Source organism: Podarcis pityusensis (assembly GCF_964106645.2).
Source record: "Podarcis pityusensis genome assembly, chromosome: 6".
Taxonomy (NCBI): Eukaryota; Metazoa; Chordata; class Lepidosauria; order Squamata; family Lacertidae; genus Podarcis; species Podarcis pityusensis.
The window spans coordinates 69,945,070-69,955,536 of record NC_138030.1 but is presented as its reverse complement, the minus strand read 5'-3'; positions in this window follow the sequence as shown (position 1 = coordinate 69,955,536).

Here is a 10,467-nt window from a genome sequence, read left to right as displayed (position 1 = left end):
GCAGGTGGGCAGCGCGCCAAATGTCACCCACCCCAGTGAAGACACCCGGAGGGCTCTACCACTGGAATGTGTGCAGCAGGTGTAGGTGGGAGCAGGAAGTCTCAATTTCAAATATTTGGCTGTGCTTTCCATCAAATAAATCACTGCTGACTGCCATGTAGGACTCGCTCTGGTAAGAGGACATGGTTTGTTCTTGATCAACCAGCATGCAAAACTTTTTTTTAATGATGAGAAACAAAGCTGAAGTATAGGGTGGAGCGAGCAATTGGCCCACCCTATGACTTTTCCCACATTTACTACCCTTGGCCAGTGATAAGATTTCTTGTTCCTTAAATATGCTCCATGAACATATGCATGGCCTTGCCTCTATCCCTTGGCTCAAGCCCTCCTCAAAACCAACATTTTCTGTGTGCCCTTTGTCTTCTTAAATTTCTTAACCAAGCTTCAAGTACATAACAATGAGACTTGTCCACGTTCTTCCCTCCCATTCTCTTGTCTGTTGTTTCCTTTGTCTGTGGTTTCCATGTGGTTTGTTTCAGGTTGTAAGCTCCTTGGGAGCAGGGACTCATATATGTTGCATGTGTAAATCTGCAAGGTGCCATCATGCACACTGATGGTGAAGCATGCGGAAATAAAAATATATCCATGCTACAAGAGCTAACTCTTTATTTAAGAGAAAAAACTACACTCTTTGTTAATGAATTGTTGACTTATTACTCAGCAGAATCACATACCCTCCAGTACCGTGACAGCAAGATGTGGGACACCAAGTTCCTGGACGCCACCTTCCTGTTTTTTTCTTGTGAGAGTACGGTGGCCATTTTGGAAGCCGTGATCTCGCATGATTTCACGCCGCAATTTTCCACCCAAAAAGCGCTTTTTGGGGCATGGTGCCCAAAAACGCAGCACCCAAATTGGCTGCTGTTCTCCTGCAAGAAAAAAGGGGATGTCCCAGTTTTTCTGAGACACTTGAAGGGTATGGAATCACACTTCACCTCCCTTCCTCAGAACAGCCTTCTCCACCTGGTCTTAAATGGTGTGTGTGTGTGTGTGTGTGTCCCTCCTCTGCTGTTCAGAAAGATTTTCTACTTCCTTGCATTGATTTGTCAAAATCCTGTTTTGGGTCTTTAAATAGTCAAGTCTTCATACACAAGACAGATAAAGGTTCGCCAGCCTTTTGGGACCTATGGGCACATTTGGAATTTTGTGATAACGCCACAGGCGCTAGTCACAAAGGGACTGCGAGTGACACCACACAAATGGCTGCTACATCTTAAAAAGAGCAGAAAGGGAGACAGGAATGCAAAATGGTGTGAACGTGTACCCCCCCCCCCGGTCTCCCATGATTGGGGCAAAGAAACCTTCATCAGCCACCATCACACTTGTTCATTGATAGAGATACTCACTGCCTCCCTCTGGAATAGAATGGAGAATGAGTGACTTATCCTGGCATCCAATGAAATATGGGCATGTTTAAGGGAGCGTGTTCAGTGTTGGAGAGTCCAAGTGAGGGCAAAAAATGAGTTGATTAACCACAGAGGGGCAAAATATTTATTTAAATGATGCTTCTTGAGTGAGAAAATGGTGTTTTTTACCGTTCCTGATTGCCACTTCTATTCCCTGTGGGATGTTAATAGCTAACAGGGGTGTAAAGAGCTTCTCTAATCAGCAGCAGTGGGAAAGAGCTCTGCCCTTAGAGAGTGGTAGCCAGTCAGACTTTGCAGTACAGGGCTAGGTGGACCAATGTGCTGATTCAGTAGAGGACCACTCTCTAGACGTGAAAACCGGCAAAGCCCTGTCTCTCTGCCTGCCACCGAACAATAATGTGCAGTGTGCGTATTTGTGGTGAGCTTGAGTTTTGAGGGCGTGTAAGAACATAAGAAAAGACAACTGGATCAGGCCGATGCACACCATCTAGTCCAGCCCCATGTTCTCACAGCGGCCAACCAGATGCCTACAGGCAGAAGCACGCAAGCAGGACTTCGGTGCAATAGCAACCTCTCTTCTTGTGGTTTCTATAAACTACCTGTGACTGTGGAAGTGGAACCTATCTATCCAGGTTAGTAGCCATCGATAGCCCTCTCCTCCATGGATTTGTCTAATCTTTCAAAGCCATCCAAGCTTTTGTCCCTCACTGTCTCCTGTGGGAGCGAATTCCATAGTTTATGAGCTGTGTGAAGTACTTTCCTTGGTCAGTCCTGGATCTCTCAACCTTCAGCATTCTAATGTCCCCAAATTCTGGTGTTATGAGAGCTTTTCTCTATCTGCTTTCTCCATGCCATGCATAATTGTGTGTGTGTGTACGTGCGTGTGTGTGCGCAAAACTATCTGGTGGGAACTTTGGCTGCCAACACACCACCACCTCCTTGCAGAGCACAGACCCCCATCCCTTCTCCCACAACCCTATCCCCGAGAAGTCCTCTCTGATGGTAAGGGTAAAGGTAAAGGGGACCCCTGACCATTAGGTCCAGTCGTGGCCGACTCTGAGGTTGTGGCACTCATCTCGCTTTATTGGCTGAGGGAGCTGGCATACAGCTTCCGGGTCATGTGGCCAGCATGACTAAGCTGCTTTTGGCGAACCAGAGCAGAGCACGGAAATGCCGTTTACCTTCCTGCCAGAGCAGTACCTATTTATCTACTTGCACTTTGATGTGCTTTTGAACTGCTAGGTGGGCAGGAGCAGGGACCGAGCAACGGGAGCTCACCCCGTCATGGGTATTTGAACCGCCGACCTTCTGATTAGCAAGTCCTAGGCTCTGTGGTTTAACCCACAGCGCTACCCGCGTCCCTCTCTGACGGTAGACATGCCTTTTTAAAGGGCAGCTCAAGACGATGAGGAGAAAACTGCCTCTCCTGTCCAAAACAATAACATAAGTTTAGCGGTTAGGAAAGATGCTTCGCGGGGTGCAAGTCATCATGCAGGCCATTGGCTTCCATTTGCAGAAGCAACTGCTCCATATTTGTAAACAGAATTACTTGCTTACTCCTAATATAAGTGGTGGGGTGGCCGTTGTTTAGCTTCAAGCTCTAAATATATATCCCCTATATAAATCTGGCTCGCAATGCCGAATGCATGTATTGCCTCTAAAGGTAGGTTGCCCCATAAAGAATAAAACAGACACAGAGAAAGAGGGAAGCCGTGTGTTCCCTGCCTTGTCGGACACATTTGTATAATCAATTTTCCATTTTTTATTCATCCTTGTTCCTGGGAAACTCTGCCTCTTTTTTGTTCCTCTGCAGGCAAATCTGCAAGATGCCTTTCCAGAAACAAACCCCACTTCCGAGGACTTGCGTCTGCTTACAATGCAAAACGTCGAAGGTTGTGTATTGTTGGTTCGACAACACCTCTCCATTTGATTCATTGGCTAGATCTCTGTGGGAAATCTAAGCATGGACTCCCTGCCTTCATTAAGTGAAAATAAATAACCAAGAGCAAAGAGTTTGATGTTCGGTTACCTAATGCTTTTGCAAGCAACCAGTATTAAGTTCGTGCTCCAATTTATATCATTGTTGTCGAGACACTGTTTTGGAACTTACTGCCTGCTTTTGTTGGGACTGCACGTTTGCAGACAAGGTTATGAATCACGTATGGGGCACAATAGAACCATCAGAGTTTCTGCCATTTTACAGGTAGGTAAAATGAAACAAAAGAAGGCTTCCAAAAAGGGCAATCCAATCCGCCAACCAGACCAGTTTTACTTGTGTGCAGGGATCATGCCTTAATCACCCTGTTGCTTCACTGACAATAAGGAACAATATATATCACATGCAAATACATTTGTGGGGGATTCTTCCATTCGAACAGAGTGGGAGCTTTGATCGCTATGCTGTCATTGTTCTTCCACCATAAGCACTGGATTAGTACATCACTTGGAGAGAGATATTTTTTTTGAGCAAGCAGTTTGTTAGTTTGCTATATTAAAAAAATAAATAAGCTACATACAGAATTTAAGGCGCAATGCCTAAATGATCAAATTTATCAGAGGTGGCCTTATTTCATGGTGTAAAGAGTAGCCGAGGGGTCCCTCTTGGTCAGGGTCACCAGTTCCAGGGGGCTGAGCCTATTTGGCCCCCCTATATTTTTGAGTTTGGGCCAGCCCCTCTCAATATTCCAAAAGGGCAGAGGCGAAGCACAGAGCTGACTCTTGTGGCTGGCTCCTTCTCCTCTTCCTCCTTCTGTGGAAGGGAAGAAGGGTTGAAGCAGCCTCCCACCAGTGGTAGTACCAGGAGGAGGTGGGGGAGGAGCCACCAGCCATTGAAACCTCACAGCTGCCATGTTGGACTCCACCCTCAGTTCCTCCCAATGTCCTGACGTCACGCATATGACATTAACCTCCCTAATCGCCCTTGTAAGCTGGCGCCTCTGCTCTTGGTAGTTTCGCTGTCTTCAGAATTTCAGGATCACAAAAGCGGCCCACGATAGGGCCTTCTCTGTGGTAGCCCCCGAAATTCTTTATTTAAAAAGTTTATTTATTTGATTTTTCAGATTAAAGTTTTACAATCGTATAACCAACATACACCATGAAAACAAGATTCCAAAGAATCTCCTAGACTTCCCTCCTCCCCCTTGTGGATCCTGTTGTTAATCATTTCCTCCTGCATCTTTTATAATAATCCAAATCTATTATATCTCCATTATTTCCAAAGGTCACCATTAAACTACAAGTATTATTCCAATCCTAACAACCATTTTAGCTGTTTACAATGGTTTTTAAGATAAATTATAAAATTTCCCCATTCCTTATTAAAATTTTGGTCTTCCTGATTTCTGATTCTTCCGGTCATTTTTGCCATTTCGGCATAATCCATCAGCTTCATCTGCCGTTCTTCTCTGGTCGGGACTTTGTCTTCTTCCCATCTCTGGGCCAATAACATCCGCACAGCTGTGGTCGCATACATAAAAAGTCTTTTCTGCTCCATTGGAATTTTGGCACCTACAATTCCTAAAAGAAAGGCTTCTGGTCTTTTAGAAAAAGTTATTTTAAACATTTTTTTCAATTCATTATATATCATTTCCCAAAGTCCTTTTAGCCCCTAAATTCTGGAACTCCCTCCCCACTGAAGTACGTCTGGCTTCTGGCACTCCCAGTTTACTCTTCACTCCACCGCTAGTATGTACACATAGTGTTAGCCACAATCCGCATCTATCCTGTAGCTTCTTGAGAAGTACTGAGTTTTGATGCATTTCCCCCAATCTGATCTGATACGAATGCATAAGTCACATGAAGTCGTTATCAAGCTCTCTCTGCCAGGGCTGTCATCACCCTGGGGTACCCGGGCGCCAAATTCTGGGGGGCACCAAATGTATACCTACTGTATACCGGTCACTCTTGATCGGTGGTAGTGAAAAGCAATGGCGCAAAAGTCCCTGCCCCGCCCCCCTTTCGCTCTCTTACTCTGTAGTGTCAAATATTTTTGACAAGGCAGGAAACAAAAGCAGCTTTTTCCGCTGCGTCGTTGTTGTTACAGGTGAGCGATTCTCCCAGTGCCCAAAAAAGCTCAACCACTTTGAGTTCGCCCCCCCTAAAAAAAGTTAATTTGGGGGCAGCTAAACTAAATGCGGGTGGCGCTGTGGTCTAAACCACAGAGCCTGGGGCTTGCCGATCAGAAGGTCGGCAGTTCGAATCCCCGCGACGGGGTGAGCTCCCGTTGCTCGGTCCCTGCTCCTGCCAACCTAGCAGTTTGAAAGCACGTCAAAGTGCAAGTAGATAAATAGGTACCACTCCAGCGGGAAGGTAAACAGCGGAAGCTGTACGCCGGCTCCCTCGGCCAATAAAGCGAGATGAGCGCCGCAACCCCAGAGTGTCCGCGACTGGACCTAATGGACAGGGGTCCCTTTACCTTTTTTAAATTAAATTTCGGGGTGCTAGGCAGATCTTTGCACCCCAGCGGTGCATATGCTAAGACGGCCCTGCTCTCTGCCTACCTGTGTGGGTACAGCAACATGCAGATGTGATTTGAAACACAGAAGAGAGTGAAAAACCAGGCTTGCTGTGTTTTAAGTCAGTAATGTGCACACAGCCTCTGTCCACCAGCGCTTCACTAAGTCAAGGTGTAATAATTTTCCCTGAAGCAATGGGGTGTGTGTGTGTGTGTGTGTGTGTGGAGAGACACCAAAAGAGCATTGAAGCCTGCTGAGCTTACTCTTTCTTAAACCGGGAGGCCTGCCAGAGCAGCCAACCCTTTCCAGGAGTTTGCCACACAAGGTCCGGCATTCGTTCTGGTAGCTCAGCCCAGGGAGCCGGTTAGCAAAAGCGGGAGGATGTGGGGAGAAAACCCTTTGTTCTTTGCTGGAAAATAAGAATGCGGTGCTATGCGGATGTGAGAAAATAGCTCTGGTCTGCACTGTGAGATGCAGGGAGACATTTGTGTGCACTCAAGGGATGTGTGTCTCGTGTCCTGGCCAGGAAGTGGTCACAAAATGTTCTCTTTGTAGTACACCCTGATTCTGGGCATTTCTTGCATCCTTGCCTTGCCATTTCTAGGACTAGGTGCTCTGCTCCCCCCCCCCCATGACTCTCATTGTTTCCCTAGGATCTTTCTCTTGTCATTTGCACCTTCCAAATCTGCCACTCCAAAATTCTTTCTGTTGTAATATATTTATTATGTTCATAATTGAGTTTCCCATTAAAAAAGGAAAATCCCCAAGAGGACAATATAATCCTCAGTAAATATATATAAAAAATCCAACAGTCCATATAGTTCCCAAGTTGCACATTATTCATCAAATACCCAACGGTTACCAAACAAAAACAAGAATGTCCCTCCTCACGCAAGAGTTGCCTTGCAGGATCAGACCCAAGGTCCATGGAAAGGAATTGGTTTGTGTCCAAGAGCACTAGCCAGAAACTTGCAGATGTCCACAAGCAAGGTATGGATATCCTGGCTGTTCTCTGAGCAGCATTCAATTAAGTCATCCTGTTACTGCAAGGATTACTGCTACCACAATACAGTGGTACCTTGGGTTACAGATGCTTCAGGTTACAGATGTTTCAGGTTACAGACTCCGCTAACCCAGAAATAGAACTTTGCTTCAGGATGAGAATAGAAATCGCACGGCGGCAGCGGGAGGCCCCATTAGCTAAAGTGGTACCTCAGGTTAAGAACAGTTTCAGGTTAAGAACGGACCTCCAGAACGAATTAAGTTTTTAACCCGAGGTACCACTGAGCGACTTTCCACCGTTCTTCTCCCTCATGTGCGCCCCACACCCTCCCCAAATTGACTCCAGAGGTTTCGTAGAAAGAACATTCCTCTGGAGCCCCCCCCCCCCATCGAGTAAATAAGACCATTATTTTTGCTTTGATCCTGAATATATTTCCAGCCGGTTTAACTCAAGGCAATTTTAACATGCCCAGAAAAACAGTTCTTTAGGTTGCAGTCCTATGACCCTGAGAATGAAATAGCAAAATGAGAAGGGGAGGGGAAAGCATTTCTTCTCCACACACACTTTCACCTTGTTGGGAAAAGCCTAGTAGAGCATTAGATGTGGTGGTTCAACCACCTTTATCCCCCCACTCCCTGTTGCCACAGGAGTGGAGACTTAGTAGGCCGACTAGAATTATTTATTCAGCCTGGACACTGAGGTCCTGCTCTGAGGGTCTTCTGGTGGTTCCCTCACTGTGAGAAGTGAGGTTACAGGGAACAAGGCAGAGGGCCTTCTCGGTAGTGGCACCCACCCTGTGGAACACCCTCCCATCAGATGTCAAGGAAATGAACAGCTATCTGACTTTTAGAAGACATCTGAAGGCAGCCCTGTTCAGGGAAGTTTTTAATGTTTGATGTTGTGCTGTGTTTTAATTTGTTGGAAGCCGCCCAGAGTGGATGGTGCAGCCCAGTCAGATGGGCAGCATATAAATAATAATTTATTTATTTATTATTTTTGGTTTGTGGATATCCCCTTAAAGGAGGCCATACCAGAGATGGTAGAGAAAACCTTATACAATTTCCATATGCCTGCTCCTACAGAATTTGCCGAGGAGGGATGGGATTTTTTCCCCCCTGGTTACTCGCATCTTTGTGCAAGCACGCGCGAGACAGATAATTTATTGATGTATGCATGTTTATAAAGATGTTCCTTCGAGGTCACGGCACAATATCAAACAGTCATAAACACATTTCCTCCTTAAGTTCCACGGACACTTATTGGCGTGTCTAAATGTGGACAATAGTTCTATGAGAGTTCGCCTTCTACTCTTCAATTTAGCAAAGATGAGTGTGGTCCTCTTTGTTTACAGGAGAACAAACAGAGGGACATCTTTAAAACTCTTGGCTCCCAAACTGTTTACGTGGAAAGCACGTTATCCTCTTAGCTACAACTTGAAATTTCAAAACGAGCTCTGCTATCAAGTACACAAAGCATTTACCTTCTTGGAGATGTCAGATGTTGTTGTTGTTTGTTGCTGTGATGCACGATCTTACAATTTTATTCTTTCTATCATCAAATCCCTGTGTGTTTACGATGATATGCCAATTCTTGAGAATCAAACTTTTGCTGGAAACACTCAGATCCTGTATATTATAACTCATAAAGCTGGGTTTGTCATTAAAATAAAACAATAAAACAATATATAGGAACAGATAATGGGTAGGAGAGCTCCTATTGAAATTAATTGAGGTCGCTCTCTGATTCTCTACCATTCATCCTAGCCGTCGAACAGTCTAACTAAATTCATTTGTATGTGCATATCTTCCTAGTAAAGGTAAAGGTACCCCTGACCATTAGGTCTAGTCGCGGACGACTCTGGGGTTGCAGTGCTTATCTCGCTCTATAGGCTGAGGAGCCGGCGTTTGTCCGCAGACAGCTTCCAGGTCATGTGGCCAGCATGACTAAGCCGCTTCTGGCAAACCAGAGCAGCACACAGAAATGCTGTTTACCTTCCCACCGGAGTGGTACCTATTTATCTACTTGCACTTTGATGTGCTTTCGAACTGCTAGGTTGACAGGAGCTGGGACCGAGCAACGGGAGCTCACCCCATCATGGGGATTCGAACCACCGACCTTTCGATCGGCAAGCCCAAGTGGCACAGTGGTTTAACCCACAGCGCCGCCCATATCTTCCCATATCTTCCTAGTAGATTGTACTTAATATACATATGTTCAAGGAAACAAGAGAGGTGGAACCTTTGGAGTGAAATGCTCATTCGCTTCTATTTCGAAACCGCCATCTTAATTCTATATCCAGTTTTTAACTCTTGAAAAAATCAAAGTGCCATAACATTCCACCAGAAGGGTGGAACCTATTGACTTACTAACCATCTTTTGCCTTTCTAATTTGTTCCAACCTTAGCCACAAGATGTCTCTGTAAGCTTGAGCAAGACCTGGAGAAACCTTATCCACGTTTGAGTTTCTCGTTCTGCAAAACAGATTTTAGAATACTTACGTATTAATGGAATTAAAAATGGATCACAAGTTGTGGGTCAGTTCACACATAACCTTTGCAGGGTGTAGGGTCATTGCTGCACTCACGCCTTGCCACGTTCCTACTTCTCAACTCAGGAGTGTTCAGTCAGTGCGTAAAGTCTACCACTGCATGTTTTTGTTCAACGACTACAAAGGAACGCTGGGTTCCTTTGCAAAGCCACTAGAGAGCCACTCTTTGTGCCTGGTGGGGCACCAGAAGCAGGCATGTACTATCAATGCACATCGTAATGGGTGCCTACTTCCAAAACCCACCCACCCACCCTGCGTGCTCAGGGGACTTTCTGTCCTCAGTGGATATCAGGTGTGATGCAGCTAGGCAGTGGCGGGGGGGGGGGCAGAGGGGTGGTGGCCGCAGGCACAAAATTCTGAAAGGGACACAATCCAGGCACCCCTCATCAAGGCCACGTGGCTTAGCTCCTGCCGCCTTCCAGAGCCAAAGGAACGCAAGCTGAGCCCAGTCTGGGCCTTCGGGTCTGGGGCGCCACTTCCTTCTCCTCTTGGCCAATGAAGGGACATCAACACACCCCACTCCTGGGATGGCTGAGCCGGGAGGCAGCGGGGGTCGGCAAGCTGAGAAGGTGCCATCAGCAGTGGCAGCCACGTGGCTTGCGGGCTCTGCGCACAGAAACCCCGGTGCGTGCCTCCACCCCAGCTGCCCCATCCACTAGGGGGTGCAATGCTTGCCTCGCCTTGGGCAGCGGATACCCATGCAACACCACTGCTAGGACCATCAGCATGCAAGGCAGATCCTTTCCTTATGAGCAACAGCCATTCCCCTGTTGTTGGCAGGCTGCTATCTCTAAGAGCTTGGAATGATGCTCTTGCCTATATGTATTTATTTAGAGCTTTTGTACCCCACAATTCAGGCCCAAAGACCCCCAGAGTGGCTTCCAGGCAATTAATTGAAAGAAGACAGTCCCAGCCTGCAGGCCTGCAATGATTTCAAAATGGCTTTGGTATGGTTTCCTTTGCAAATGAATCAGGGAGGTGAGAAGCACCATGTGGAAGATGTTGAAATAGTTGAATGGATGACTTTGGTGGAAC